The sequence below is a fragment of the Gallus gallus genome, chromosome 14 (assembly GCF_016699485.2).
Source record: "Gallus gallus isolate bGalGal1 chromosome 14, bGalGal1.mat.broiler.GRCg7b, whole genome shotgun sequence".
NCBI classification, from domain to species: Eukaryota; Metazoa; Chordata; class Aves; order Galliformes; family Phasianidae; genus Gallus; species Gallus gallus.
The window spans coordinates 11597478-11613747 of NC_052545.1; the positions used below are offsets into that span (position 1 = coordinate 11597478).

The 16270-nt window shown below is 41.5% G+C and overlaps 1 protein-coding gene and 1 long non-coding RNA gene across 8 annotated transcripts in view; both read right to left on the reverse strand.

Annotated features, from left to right (window-relative positions):
* The window catches only part of RBFOX1 (RNA binding fox-1 homolog 1), a 748795-nt gene that overhangs the window by 728291 nt on the left and 4234 nt on the right, over positions 1-16270 (reverse strand). The gene's annotated exons all lie outside the window — the stretch shown is intronic.
* Positions 417-4803, reverse strand: LOC101752299. Its single transcript, XR_001469119.4, has 4 exons — positions 4765-4803; positions 3082-3296; positions 868-1085; positions 417-599 (listed from the first exon to the last, which is right to left on the reverse strand). It is a non-coding gene; the product is annotated as an uncharacterized LOC101752299 (long non-coding RNA).

Below are 16270 nucleotides of genomic sequence, written 5' to 3' on the forward strand. Positions count from 1 at the left end.
CCATGAAGCATCATTATATCAGGGCTCTGTGTGCCCATCTCGAATCAGTTTCTCTCTCTCTCAAAAGGAACCCCTCTATGGGCACACGCTTCCTGTGCATGTGTCTTACAAACAACACTCTCCTCATTCAGAAAAAATTAACTGCTTTTCTTCTTTCCCCCTCTTCTTTTCACTTTTTTTCCCTCCTTTCTTGTAAAGGATTGAAGACAGAACATCAAAAAGCAATTGAACAAGAAATTAACCCAGAACAGCGCAAAGCCTACCACACAACACATAAAAATACCTAACAGCACTGTCTACAGAAAAATCAGTTTGCCAACAGCTGTGTGAAAAACCACCCCTTATTTCCCACTACGATACCTGGAGCAGAATAAAACTATAAATACTATGAGCTGTCCATTTTTATTCCTTTTTTTAAATCAGTGGCTGCTTACAGACATTTCTGCAGGTGTTGGACTATTTGAAATTAAATCTCTCATTAACAACAGTGCCTCGTTTGCAGTAAGACTGAATACATCTCAGATCTCTTCCTGGGATGAAGCAAACCAGTCAGCAAATCACATTTTTCTGCTTTGTTCAAAGTGATTGGAATCGTTCTTCTGAAAAAAGCAATGAAGAAAGCATGGCTGAACAGAAATCTCTTCGCATTTAGTGAGTGATATTGGTGGTGGGTGGACAGCTGGACTAGATGATCTTAGAGAGCTTTTCCAACCTTAATGATTCTATGATTCTAGAACATAGCAGCTAAACAATCAGCAACAAAAAGTAAGAAAAGATTGTTTTCCTACGCTACCTAGCTAAGCAAAGCATCCTCATTAGCAGTCTGTTCTTAGCTTATATAGGAAAAAAACAAATTGTTTTCAGCACCTCCCATTTAGGTCTCCAACACATCAGGGTGTCTGAGCATATGTAACTGGAAAACATGAAGACGTTGCTGTGCCTGGAAATCAGAGCTAACCACAGGGCTTTGCATTGCAGCAGACAGCAAACAGTCCTGACCATTACAGCTCCCTGAGTTACAGATCCATTCACTCCACGTCTTTTATGAACAATGAACTCCTGATCTGAGCGCTGCAGAACCTGCCCTGCAGGAGGGAAACAAGAGAGACAGAACTTCTCAAAATGAGACACTGAAATCAGCCACCTCTTTGAACAGTCTCCTCTTTTACCTAGCACGTCTCTATCAGTAAAGAGATGATTTCTAAAATGAACAAATGTTTTCCCAAAACAAGTCATCTCACACAGTCACTTTCAGATTCTCAATGTGGCACTTTCAGAAAGAAGAGAGTACAGGTCAAAGGTGGCACAGCCATCCTCCCTGACCAGCAGAGTAGGAGTCACACACAACAAACAGCTGACCTTTCATTCCAGTATGCCAATACTGAGACATCCTCAGTCCCAATTCTGGGATCGAAAGCCAACGCTCAGTACACAATCAGACATGTGAGGAGGGGCTGTGGGTGGGTGCACCCTCACCACTACCAGCTTCTTGGGGTTCAACACTTTCCTTGCCACTGCTGTCCATGAAACTGAACAGGTGCAGCAAGAAGGTAACAGAAGAGGAGCCCTACTGTGACATGCTGTACAGGGTGTGAGTGCAGAGTCTGCAGGACTGATCCAGGCACACAAAGCCAGCCCCACAGAGCTGGTGGTGATTGAGAAAACATCTTTAAGAAAGGACAACAAGCCAAGAAAAATGTGTGAGAAACAGCCCTGCAGACACCAAGGTCGAGGAAGGCATGGGAAGCAAGGAGCTCCGGGAGTAGAGCTTCCCTGCAGCCCATGGGGAGATCAAGGTGGAACACATGCATACCCACAGCCCCTGGAAAGCAGCACACCACAAGAGACACCTGCCCCACAGCTGGGGCAGGATGCTGGAGCAGGAAGACAAGCCCAGGAACAAGCTATGGCCAGTGGTTTTGTTCTTGTCCTTGTTTTGCACCATTCTACTCAATTTTAATTAGCAATAAATCAACTTCTACAAGTAAGTCTTTTTTGCTGCTGACAATAATTGGTAAGTGATCTACTGCCCTTGTCTCAGCCAATGAGGTTCTCCATTGCATCTCCCCTCTTCCACCTGCGCTGCTGAGCAGTACTGGGAGTAGCTGGGGACTGGCAGCAGGGGGAGCCCCAACCCCACTGCAGACTATTTGGAGCCCACCATGAGGCTCTGGTAACCTAAGATATAGACAGAACATTGGTATCAAGCAAAACTTGGACAGAACGTTACCAGAGCATGAAATAATTGTCATGAATCTTTTGTTATTGCAGTCATGGAGAAATGGGGGGCAGAGCTCTTACCTCTTAGCCTAGGTGTAAGTGGTTCACCTAGGCTAGTTCTGTGATCAGGATAGAGACATCAACTGTTACAGTCAGGCTGCTGTCCCACATTCTCCTGCACCGCTCAGTGGTGTCAGGAACAAAGGAATGAGGTTGATCCTAGGGAGGGGTGGCTGGGGGAGGTGTTGTGGGTTTAGTGTTTCTCACTACCTAACTATTTTAACTGGTTAAATAATTTCCCCAAAGTTGGGCCTGCTTGCCTATGAATGTGGCAGATAAGTGATTTCCCTGTCTTTATTTCAGTCCATGGGCTTTTTCACCTTATTTTCTCCCCCTGCACTACTTGAGGAAGGGGCAGTGAACTGACCAGGAGGTCTTCTGGCAGCAAACAGGGACAGCCTCAACATGCAGGCACCTTACCTTGGTGCCATCAACTGACTTAGTAGGGAAAAAAAAAAAAAAAATCACCAAATTTTGAGGGAATCACTTGAAATGATTGATTTTTAGACACTAGCACTTCTCCAAATACTCAGTTATATTGTTGACCCTGCCTCTCATCTCCGAGCAACAAAAGCACCTACTAATAGAGAAACGTCAGCAACTACACTTGTTGTTTGTGATGGTGGGGAACAAGAGAGCTAGTTACAAATCTGCTGCAGCATTTCTGTTACCAGTGATGCTTACTTCACATGCTCTTTATTTGTATGTCAACTATCCAACTACCCGCTCTCTTACAAGAGACTTGTGTTTTTAAGTCTTCTTTTAAGATAAAGTAATCCTATCAGTTTTTTTTTTTCCTACCTTGCAGCCATTCCATGTGCTGAACGTAAGCAAAACAGGCATTAGGACTACGCCTATTGCAAGATGTGTCGCCAGCTCCCCGTGCTGTGCAGCTCCCAGGAGTAATGAGTCACAGTGCCCTCTCATCATGCAGCCCTGGCATCTCACATATGAGGGACTGGGAGTGAAACTCCGCTTTTCTGTTGGCTTTAGGGTCTTCAGGAATCCTATGAACTCTATTGGGAACAAGTAAAAGAATACACCTACATCTGTGCTCAGGAAAAGAACGGTTTTCATTTACAGAGAACCCGGAATTTCACAATTTGAGCCTCTATTGCTTGTTCACACCAATAAATCAACTCTGATTAGAGCACAACTTCATTCATGCTACAGCATTCAGAGCCTGTCCTCTTGGTGGTCTTCTTTTCTGCAGTAAGAACTCCTGAACAAGCACTGAGCACCTGGGCTGCAGCAGAATGACAAAGCACACAGCTGTAAAGCTGAAGCTGCACAGCTGAGCATACACAACACTTTAGTGGGGCACCTGTAATGCTTTGCCAGAAACTTCCCAAGTCAGAAAGATTGTAGTGGACATAAAAAAAAAAAATACTAATATTCAAGGGCAGGAAGGAAGCTACTTTTCAAGAGATATTGAGTCTCACAACCAGATAACTAGAGAGCCAAATAACTCCTAGTTGGTTGCTTCCCCATTCCCAGCATAGCCAGAGAGAGGGTTGTTACAATACCAGATGGCAAAGGAAGACAGAACACAGAGATGGTGCCTGGCATTCTGGAAAATCTCACTAAAGGAAATTCTCAGAAATTAGACAGCACACACAACTGACACACTGAAAGAAAAAGAAAAAAAAATCAACATTTTAATTCCCAAGTAAAAGTTATTGCTGGATGCTGGTAAAATTGAGCTGTGATCAGACCTTACTGCTAGAACATCTCACAATCCCTGTGCTATTTTGAGGACTTTGTAATAATTCTACTCTTGTGAAAACCAAAGGAAATCTCTAGAGTCATTGCAAGTCCTCCTCCGAGATGAACTTTTTATAAATACAAATTTTGAACAAGTACATTTTCAATTCCAACTGAAAATACTGCAAGTAGGGCTTGCCAGACTCTCAGCTGCCATTTCTGAAAATACAGCAGCAGGGCTTCTGCCAAGGAAAGAGAAGTGTAACTCCAGGGGAAGCATTCACAGACATCATCACTTCTGTCTTCCCATAGCAAATTACATTTACAATACCTCATTTTACTCTTAGAAGGAGAGTCACGTTTTTCTTTCAGGAGAAGAAACATATATTGAGGTGTATTCTTCGCACAGATTCCTGCATCTGTTCACCAGTTACCATGTTACGTGGCTCTCTCTCAATGGGCTACTTCAGCATTTCCATCAGAGCACCCACCACTCCTTGCTCTGCATTTCTGCAGACCAGACATTTCACCATTCTGCATGGCAAACCCCTCAATGAAAGCAATCAAAGAAAGAGGAGAAGTTTTTGGTACTATTTCTAAAGGAAAACACACAAGCTGTACGTATTATATTTAAGCACACAGGGATCTGATTACCCAAGCGTAACGCAACAGAAAGCACAGGAGTAATAACAAAGATGCAAGATCACAGGCTACAGTGAGCAAAGATTTGCTCAAACACAACAACCATAGACACAAAAATAAAGGAAAGAATCTACTTACTTTCAGAAGGCCTCAGGTACACAGGGATCTCCTGCAAGTAAACCCTCACCCAAACTGCCAGCCCTTAAATGAGGGCTGGGAAGGGGTGGATCCTGGCTCCAGCCCTTCTCATCACTCAGTACATTGCATGCACCTGAGCTCCCCTGGGTTGGCCCTGCCTTCCCACCAGGTGCTCAATCACTGCTTCAGACCATTACTTAGCATTTTCACTACACCAATTAAATCCTAATATGATTTTGTTTCAATAGCAGTCTATTCCTAGAAATGTTTTTAATGAGTTGAAATAAAAACATCAAATAAATTGCAATAAAACAAATGCAAATGTATTTGAGGGTAGATATTTGCTACTACACTTGTTAATTTAAAGGCTGTGGAAAATGTCCCAGCAAACCTCTCCCTGAATAGTTTCGTAGGCCTTTATAAAACTACTAAAGCCAAAATTAAGGAAGTGATGCCATTATAACTGTCAAATGTGACAGAAGATAAGAAACTGCATTAATTTTTGGTGCTATATTTGGCCAGGGCCATCTAGACTTGTATGTGCTTCCAGCAAGTTTCAACTGCTTTTTACTTCATTTTAGAGTTTAGATTCATATAAACGAGTAGGATTTAAGAAAAGGAGGTGTATAATTATTATAACAGCTGCAATTTTCCTAGAAATGTTTAGCCTCATTTGTAAACCACAGCCACAACCCTATTTCAGTCCAAGCAGTTGAGGTCCTGAAGCAGATATTTACATAAGACCCAGAATGATCTGCAACAGTAGCTTTCATCTGAACAAAGTACAAACACACAATTGGACTACTCACAAATGTGTGCACGAACACGAAAATTACTTCAAAACACTCTTTGACAGCTGCTTCCCTCATTAACTAAGAGCTTACCTGGGACATGGAGTAGGAAAGGTTAAACTCTATTGGGAGTTATATTTCCAAGGGGGGGGGGGGGGGGGGGGGAAGCTTAAAGTTATTATCTCCCAAAAAGATCACACTTTAAACATTTATATATGAAGTATGTGGACAAAAGGAACAACTCAGTCATCCATCTGCTTCCGACTGGCGTACTTCAATGTACAGATTGAACAAGTGAGCTTTACAAGCCATACGTAAATGCTCGTCTTTGATATTTTGAACAATGTAGACATACTTGATATATGTTTGTGTTATCACAAGAAATGCAGCTCCCTTCACCTGCTTTCTCATTTGCGATGCCTACGTGTTTATAAATAACTCCTCTGGATTCAATACAACCTACGTTGGAGTATGACTCTTTCAAGTTGACTGTATTTCTGTCAAACAGAGGTGTTTTTTTTTAGAGATGTTAACTACATTGTTAAGCAATATAGAGATCCCATCCATTTTTCATAAAATCTGATTTTCTGGTGTCCAAGGTGCAATACCACTGCCAGCTATGGAAGTTATCAATTATTTACATGTTGTTTTGCAGGCTTGAGAAAGACAGACTCAGGAGCCTGCTAATAAGCAAGAACTATCAGACAGTGCTGACGCTGCCAGGGAAGACAATGCATCAAAACAATTAATGATACTGCTTGGAGCTTCTTAGTTTTTACTCAATGGAGAAAAGTATTTTTTGGTGTGTGTTATTTTTTCTTTTTTTTTTTTACTAAAAAGAAATGACAAATAGCTTTCCAAACTTAACGTGACCCTCCAATATCTACATATCCCCAATAATATGAAAGGCAGAGCTATCATTTTATAGTTTCTTTGATGCAGCTCCAGGTGATTAAGCCCAACTTCAGATTAAACCATATTAGTATATCATATAAAAAGTCACTTAGAACTCATTCAGATGTGACATTTAACAGGATTTAGGGTATTTATCAATATCCTTAGAAAGAGTCTTATGGAAAAATGCAATAAAACTACTCTCTGAAAAGAAAAGAGCCTTGTTTCCAGAACTGCCACCTCAGCAATGCCATATGTTTTTTACTGTAGAGGTAGGTATCCTTCTTATCTGTTTTGCCTGCCTCAATTCTCATTTGCATGATCCAAAAATCACCCAAACAGCCTGAGATGAGAAGAAGGAAGGAATCGATCACAATGAATAGATACTGCATGGAAAACAAAGTCTAAAAAGACAGGCCTCAAAAAGAGGGTTAAAGAAAGATGAAATGTGAAATAATATTCATCTTAGAAATGTAATGAAGAATCTTGAAGCAACTGCAACAGCACATTACAGCGGCAAACCTGCCAAAATAACTTTAATACCATCTCTGTGCTTCCAGTGTCCATGACCTCCAGCAGGATTCAGTTTGGGTTACCTGGCAATAGGCTTCGGCTCTCCAGCTCCTCACACCACCACCCTCTGCCTAACGGAGGAACGTTACAGACCCTTCTAATCACTGCTATAAAAACAGGTCAGCTGAATGTGGTGAGTACTCGAGCCTGTGCATGTTATCCTTTCCTACGATAAAGCATCACTTTGCCACAGCAATATTGATTTTTGAAATGCAAGAGGCAGCTCAGCTGGTTTTGATTACCATGTATAAACAGTGACAAAACAAAATAATCTCCAAATTAGAGAGAGAGATTTGATTAAACACAAGACTTTAAATACACTCACTAGCTGCACAAACAGAAAAGAAAGTGTGCCGCAGTTTTCAAAATGCTTCTGAATATATGAAGGGAATTATTCAAGTCCTACAGGAAAGGAAATGTTCAGTTGGAAACAAAGGTGCTACGTTATCAATAATACATCTCCATTTGGCAAAGCATCTTAAACTGTGTTCTTAGCCATGCTTTACACAGTCTCGTGTGCCAGTAGAAAACCCTAAAAAGACCAAAAAAAAAACCCAAAAAAACACCTCTTTTAAGTAAAATACTTGAATTAAATAGACCTGCATTAAGGTGGTGGTGCAGCACTCAGCGTTTCCTCCCATGTTACGAAACTGAAGGATAATTATTGTTTAAAAAATAAAAAATCAAAGGGCTATGTAACAAGAGCATACTGACATCTGCTGGCACGCCAGAAGAGCATTTCACTAGGAGATGAGGATTTAATGTCCTCACCCTTATTCTTATTTAAAAGTGCTGCATAATAAATTTATATTGTCCATATTTTAATATAGTAAATGAATAAAATAGTCTATACTTCCAAATGCTGAAGCGTGCCTGACACTCTGTAGTTATGCAGCGCACATAAATGTGCTTCTCTTTCACATCTGATCTCTAAAGTAGCACAAGAAATAATTTGTGCCCATGTTGTATAAAAATGCTCAGCGATAGGTCTGAAAATTTACATTCAAATAATTATTTCCCTAATTTCTTCCTCAACAAAAGACCAGTATTACCAATTCACTATCCAAGCATGTAACCACAGCCATCATTCAGACAGGTCTCACAAGAGTACGTGCTGTTTCACAGTAGCAGCTAGCAAATTAAGAGAACAGGTTCTATTTGTATCAGGGAATACACACAACAAACTCAGCATAGAAGCACAGAATCACAGCATGGTTGGGTTGGAAGGGCCCCCCCCAGCCCCAGCCCCAGCCCTGCCATAGGCTGGCTGCCCCCACCAGCTCAGGCTGCCCAGAGCCACTCAGTAGCCTCGAGCACCTCCATGGATGGGAGTGCACCCACAGCTCTGGGCAGCAGTGCCATCACCTTACTGCCCTCTCAGTGACAAATGTACCCCTGCCATCTCAGGCTGAACACCCCCAGCTCCCTTGGCCTTTCTTCATAGCAGAGGTGCTTCCGTCCCCCGATCATCCCTGTGGCCTCCTACAGACCTGCTCCAACAGCTCCCCATCTTTCTTGTGCTGGACACATTTACCAAATCACATCCTGAGAGCGGCGTCTAAACATACCGGATAAGACCCATTATCTGTGTTGCTCACCACCATCCCTATGGGTATTCTCACAACCAGGATGCGGTCCCCAGGACTGAGCAGGTTTCAGAACTTCATGTGAAAGTCAGAACTTCCAGTTAATGCACTTCCTAGAGCAGCTATAACTTGGCATCACTGCGAATATGGAATATTCTGTAAATCATCACATACTTCTGAATTTATTATCTGAAATATGTGCCGTTTACTCCTTTAACGCTTGCTGTTGGAATCACAGCTTAAAGTTTCCTCCCTCGTGCCTGCTATAATGCAAAGTTATGGTTAATAAATTAAATGGAAAATAAAGAAATTCAGAATTATGGTTCATATTGAGTCAACAACTCAGATGTGTCGCAGATCCATACTGAGGCATAGATTTAGTATTAGAAACAGTGATACACAGCACTGAACATGAACAATTGCTAAGCTGTGCTCAGTGGAAATCATAAATACTGTCCTTAATATTTTGTGTTTCCAAATCAACTGTCAGCTGCAAGGTCACTTCCTTTTATCATTTAATTAGCTACGTCCTTAATGAATTTCAGAGATGAGAAAGAATAAATGAAAACACCAAATTCACATTTCTTAACCATTATCTGTGTGTATTTTCACTGTATGCAATCGTATTTTTTTGCATGCCCAAACCAACATCTGCATTTCCTAGGCTAGACATACTACAAGTGGCAGCAGTCTTTAAACGTGAAAATATACACAAATCTCACCCTTGCAAACGTTGGTTAACCTTACAGCCCATTAGAAAACAAACATGTGATGATCTCGACGAGGAGAAGCAGGAGCAGTGCCAGCTTGCTCACATCTGTGTGTGGTAGCCATGGAGCAATAGGTCCTGCAACTTTCTGCCTGCAGCAAGAAGTCAGTATGCACCAACCTCTGAACCAAAGCAAATACGCAGCAATGCAAAACCAATACTCAGCGACTCTGTAGCTTGCCAGGGAACAGGACAGCCCCACTGACAAACAGAAGGACCCAGAGATGTGGCCACTGATGCACCACACAGCATCAGCACGGGAGCAAATCATTCATAATCTTCAGAACAAAACTACTCACACTCTCAGCAGCAGGCACTGTCCAATTCACACGTCCAGCTATCGCAACAAGCAACAGGTCAGCTCGGGACATCAGTCATTCCTTCCCCTCCAGGCTGCCCATCTTCTGCAGGTGTGCAGATTCCACATCCTGAGACGAGGCACTTCTTGCTGTGACAGCACCTTGTGCAGAAGGACCACCCAGCCTAAAGTGTCAAGCTCTAATAGCACTGCATTATAACATTCATTTGGAATTCCCTTTCAATTTCCTCATTTGAGACAGTTTTATTAAATTATTTAAACTTCTTATATATTAAACATCAGCAGAACAGATTATTAAAAGGAAAAAAATAGAAGAAACAAAGGAAAGAAACAAAGGGGAACATGGTAACTCCTACCCTTTAAAATGACATCTAAACTGATATCTGATGGTTCCAGCTGCACTACAAACTGCTCTGATGTGTACTGGAAGACCTAAGGAGGGAGGTAACAAGAGGACTCCAAACAATGCAACATTAAAAGACACCAACAGTGTTCCTCTTCCCTATTACAATCAATATTATTTCCATTTGTTTAAATAAGAAAAGGTCTGGAGTTCTTCAGCTGCCTCGAGCATTATCTATGGACACTTTGGAGACTTTGAAAGAAGATTAAAACTGAGACCAAACTACAGCATTGTAAAGGGCAAAATGAAGAGGAACTGCAGTGGGATGTGTCACTTCTACACAATGCAGCAAGCCTTCCTTAGGGCCATGGGGAAGTCCACCTTAAAAGGCAGCAATACCATAATCCTAACAACCTAGGACAAGTGCAGTGCTGGATTGAAACACATAAAGAGGAATAACAAACCCAACCTACTGGTGAAAACTTACCTCAGCTCCAATAAAGATGCATTACTTATGCAACTGAAAGAACATTCATTCATTTATAGGCAAAACATAACCCTCCGACAGCAAAGTGCAGAATCTAAGTGCTGAATAGTTTGATTTCCATGAACAGAAGTCAGATATAAGTAGAAATGAAGAAGGTATCACTCATCTCACTTGTTCTCAAGTTCTACTTTACTTGGACGTATTATTTTCATGTGGTCAGTACTACCACGTGCCATGAAAACTCACAAAACTATTCTGAGGACTACACCAATCAAAATTGCCATCTCATTTGTACTTTAATCAAGTCCTGAACAACAAAAATTGACCAGGCCAATCAGGCATCCGGTGTCGGGCAGACCCTGACAACATAACCAGCATTTAATCTCTGTGGTGACCACTGTAAAATAAATTCACTACTCCAGTCCAGTTAACAGTTCTGGTTGGGATGAAGTGCTGTTGGAAGGGACACCGGACATTCTGTGGAGGAGACACAAAAGCTTTGATACAGCATACAGACAACCTGTTGGTGCTTTGTGCTCATGTTGATGTGTTACCACCACGTGCGAGTCATGCTCATGGGCACTGCACTGATGTCCTTTGCAGAAAGATTTAGCCTTGCATGTCAAACTGCAGGTTCTGTTATCCTTCATCTTTTGCTTTCTGCTATAAAAGTACTGCTAAAGCCTAAAAAATACAAAATAAAAATGCTTCTCGAAGTAAGTCCATCAGGTACTGCACACAACAGCGGTTTGTGGGTACAGCCCTTCCCCTGCAATTTCTTTCACAGGCAAACTGAGAAAAACAAACCACGAAAAAGAAAGCTAAATAAGTCCAAAGCGTTCTTAATGCTTGTGTTCTCAGAACAATAGCTCTTTCACACCTCAGAGCTATTACAGTGCCTCACGCAAACCTTCCCTTCCTACCCCTTGGCTAAATAGCAGTTTTAGCATAACCAGACAGCAGAAAGACTAGCAGAAATAAGACTCCTAATTGCTACTTTTACCTTGCTAGTTCCAGAACCAGCAGATAAGAACAAATAGGAAAATCAGAACTGGCAAAGTGCCACATTTAGGAAATACACGCATTGAAAAGGCTCGCATGATACGTCTACAGAAATCCTTCTCTTTTTTTCTTCTTTAAGTGGAAATAATTCAACTAGATTCAAAGAGAGAGCATAAATATATGGCTAGTGCAACACTACTGCACTTTTCAGAAGAACAAAGAAAACCCTTAAACTGACCGGTAAAGCCTTTCATTTCTCTTGATTGTAGCGAGCAAAACTGACAGAGCACTCAGTGTAAGAATGTGATGCTAAGAAGTGGAAAAGCAAAAGGATCTGATTCTTAAATGGGAACAGTAAGATGGGTGCCCAGAACAGGAATGATAGGGAGCTGAGCATGGCGAGTTGTAACAAGGCATGCCTATTGCATGTACCATTGCTAAGTTACATGCTGTTTATAGAGTTCATAAGGAAATTTTATTTTCCTAAATTTGACCGCTTTAAAAAATTCTAAAAGAAGAACGATTTTTAAGCACAAACACATAAATTACTGCTTTACATGAGAGACTGCTCAGAAAAATCCCAGCTCTGCAGAAGCCCACACCGCAGTACTACAGAGTTCCTGATGCCACATGCTTGGATACACTGTATTGACTCGAGTTAGTACCAAATGAGATTTCCACTTCCCAACAAACTTACAGAGCTTCAGGAGGGCTCCCTGGCTACAATGAAATAGAAGGCTGGGTTACTTCAAGGGCAAGAATAGGACTGGGACAACGCAAACAGGAAAAGTCATGCTAAGAGAACTGCAAGAAAAATGAATGTGTGTTATCACAAAAGTGGATTACATTCTTAAAGCACCAAGTGCTGAAAATAAAACTATCCCCAAAGTGATAGAGGCCAAACGACTTGTATGACTGTGTGCATCTGAACCACTGTGTCCCAGCCAGCAGTAATTAATCAGCTGTTTATTGGATATGGCAGTTCCCAAAGAGAGGAGGAAAGATCGCGTTGGCCCCAAAGCTGACTGATTTAGAGGCATTTTGCAGTGGGAGGAGTAAAATGGGCCTTCAATGCCAAAGAACATACGATTTTTGAATAAGGCTTATAAAAAGCAAAAGAATCTCTTGGTCTTGCAGAACCAAGTGCTCTTTGCATTAGGCCACCACATAAGTGCTGACCTGCTCCACCTGACCACAAGGCTTTCATCTTGGTGTTTCCCACATTGCACAGAATAACCAGTTACAATCTGTAAGTGATGCAGAGGAGATTCGGGACTGAATCAAAATGAAAGAACCACTGTAAAAATTACACAATGAAATGAAAACATAAAAGCTTATGGGTAGGTATCAGGAATTGGGAAACAGTAATAATGAAAGAATCCATATGTATGTTGAGGACACGCAGAATGAAGCAAGTGTGCACAACGGGCAATATGGACAATTTAGGTATTTGGTGAGAGCTCTTTACTTGCAACAACCAGGGGAAACCCAGTCGTCTCCTGTGGAGGCAGCTGCAGACAACCACATTATCACGATGGCAATACAGAAGAGGTCATGATGAAGTGAAGAAGCCATTTGGAGTGTGCCCTAAATTAAGAAGTGGGAAAAGACGGTCTAACGCCATAGAAAGATCGGGAGGCTATCTAGGTCCATTAATCTTCCTGCTGGGTAACTCTGTGTCGCTCAATTCAAACTGCACTCTGGGACTTCCTTAGCATTTATATTGTTGCAGTCTTAAAATGGATATCACCATGTGGCTGATGACATTTTAGGTAGTTCATCTTCGAAGCTGGAGGAAAGGACATTTTAAGTAACGACTCACACACAGAGTGGACTGTCTGCAGTGCAGGGAGAATGTTTTTTATCCCAGCGCCTCACAGTAGAGTTTCATCGTAACAGCAGATTTCATCATATTATTTCCTGTGCCACTGATCAAAGACAGCAACCCAGTAGCATGACTTGAAACTGAGGCTTCACCCGACAAAAAAGCAAGTTATGTGCCCAAGGAACGCAGAGGATGCTGCATCCCAAGGCAAAGCGCTCACACAACTGCATACATCTGAAGATGGAAGATTATTCTGAAATGGGTGTTTTATATTGTATTCCATATTTCCCTACAGAGATTGTTGACAGGATATTCATTTCCTCAATGAAATAACTGCATTACAATTGCATAATCCTTATTTTACTAAGAAAAATTGCAACAAGTTTTATATGAAGTGTTTATTTTGCTACCCACAGCGATTATTATGCCATATTTTCAATTAGCAGCCAAAAAGAAATCTATGACTTTTGGGCTCTGCTGTATCAAAAACTTGGGAGGAAAGAGGAGTTTTTGTTTGTTTGTTTGTTTTTTGCCAGGGCAGGCAAAGATATCAGTGTTGACTCTCTCACAGAACACCAAGCCTTTTCAGTGGCACACTGCCATTCCATTTTGACTATTTCTGTCTTCCCAAACTTTAAAATGTTGATCCCTCACAACATATGTTGGGGGGGGGGGGGGGGGTTGCCCAAGGAGGTTGTGGATGCCCCATCCCTGGAGGCATTCAAGGCCAGGCTGGATGTGGCTCTGGGCAGCCTGGTCTGGTGGTTGGCGACCCTGCACATAGCAGGGGGTTGAAACTAGATGAACACTGTGGTCCTTTTCAACCCAGGCCATTCTATATGATTTAATGATATTGACAGTTTTTGTAAAATTTTGTAAAAAAGCCAGAAAACACCCCAAAGACAGACTAGGGAGCAACAGAGGTTCAAAGCAGCCAACTGCAACTACATCAGGCTTTCTCACCAGGGCAAAACACATAAATTCTCTGCTGTTTTGTCTCCTTTGGTAATGGCTTTGATCTCGATGAAACAAATCTTTTATCCTTTTACTTTAAGAACAACTGCCCAGTAAGACTGGATTTTCTTACACCTGCATCTTTCCCTATAACTGCTCTATCTATAAGAATACTTGGAATTCAAAAGCAAGAATACCGCCTCAATTAAACCTCAAATTTTCACATACACATACCTCCAAAATAGTGCCCGTTTGGAGATGAAAGTTTATACCACAAGTTTGTTTCTTGAATTTCTCATGAAAACAATAGGTATTTTCAGACTGGCTTCTTATTATTCTGATCATACAGTATTCACTCATGTCTAATAAGGTGCCCAAACGCAGAGAGAATAAAATTCATAGAAATGCTGTGGAACTTGCTGATGAGTAGAAGAGCAAGATTCTGTGAAGAGTACATCAAAATGTATTCACACTTTTATCTGATGCTAAAAAAACTCCAGCAGAAAAGTTATTAATAAATCCCAAAAAGCAAAGGAAAAGTTTTCAGTCACAACCAGCATCCTGATAGACTCGAGATCAATGAACCACAAAACACAGCAGGAAGAGGGCATTCACTAACTCCAGCTCTCGCTACTACTTGTTCAATGATGAGAACCTTTAAAAATAGCACTTGCTTAAAATATATTCTTGATTTCTTTTTTTTTAATTGTAACAACTGCTTTTTGTACCCTATATTTTCTTGGGGAAGGGCTGTTTTCGGGTGTTTTGCCAACCAAGAAAGTTTGCATCTTGCAGAGCACTTGTAAAGCTGGCCACGCACAGCTGTGCCTGGTCCTACAGCCATCTTATGACACGAGCCGTACAAGTGATTTTGTTTTGCATGTTTGCCCTTCTACACAATCCAAGACCTCCAGCTCTACCTGCCGTAACAACACTCCCTCAGGCCCTTCCATCTGAAGTAGAATAGCAATTACTTTAATAGACGTGAGTTTGTTCAGCAGTTTTCATAAAGTCTTGAGTGACTGCAGTCAGTCTCACACAGACAGACCTCCCAGTCTGAGGTGCAGAGCTTCCCACTCTCAGGCAGTGCATTGCAGAGAAGGGCACTAGGGCACCTGTCCACCTAACTTCCCCTTGTTCACCTTATTTACCTAGTTCCTTTCCAAGAATTATTAGCTGCAATACCTTCTCTTGCTATTTGGATACACAGGATTTTAGAACTGCATCCAAAATCACAATAAAATTCAGAAACAATCAAGAAATATATATGTAAAAAACTCCACTTATAAATATTCTTGCTTCTGGACAAGTTCTCTGCGAAGTACAAAATCTGGAGGAGAAGAGAGGAATTTCAGACTGGGTATCAGGAAAGGTTCTTCCCCAGAGGGTGGTCAGACATGGAACCCAGGTCATGGCCCCGAGCTGTTGGAGTGCATGAAGCTGGATAAATAGCATAATTCTTAGGTTGCCTGGTGTGGAGCCAAGGGTTGGGCTCGGTGATCCTCATGGGTCCCTTCCAAGTCAGGAATTTCTGAAGAAATTAAACCTACGTGGTAAAAACCAAACTTTTAAGGTTTGACAAGCACGTTTGTGGCATTTGATGCTGCTTGATATCTAATTGTAATCCATACTGTGCATCAAACACTACTGCTTTGTTGTGCTCTTTAGAATGTTACATGTGCTTCAGTGCTGCTGCTATTTACCACTGTGAAATCCCAGCATCCCCAAAGTGGTTTCCCACGTCAAGTGAGATTTCCTTTCAGTTTACATTCATTTTCCAGCACATCAACTAAAAGGACACAAGTACAATGATCTCATTTACAGTAAGTTGTAGTCTTTGCTATATTAAAATTTAGCCAAGTAACATCATAAGCAATCTCCTGCTTCATCACATGCATACATTCAGAACAGGTGACAAAAGCAGCATCTATCTACTAATAATATATTCAAGAATACAGAACGT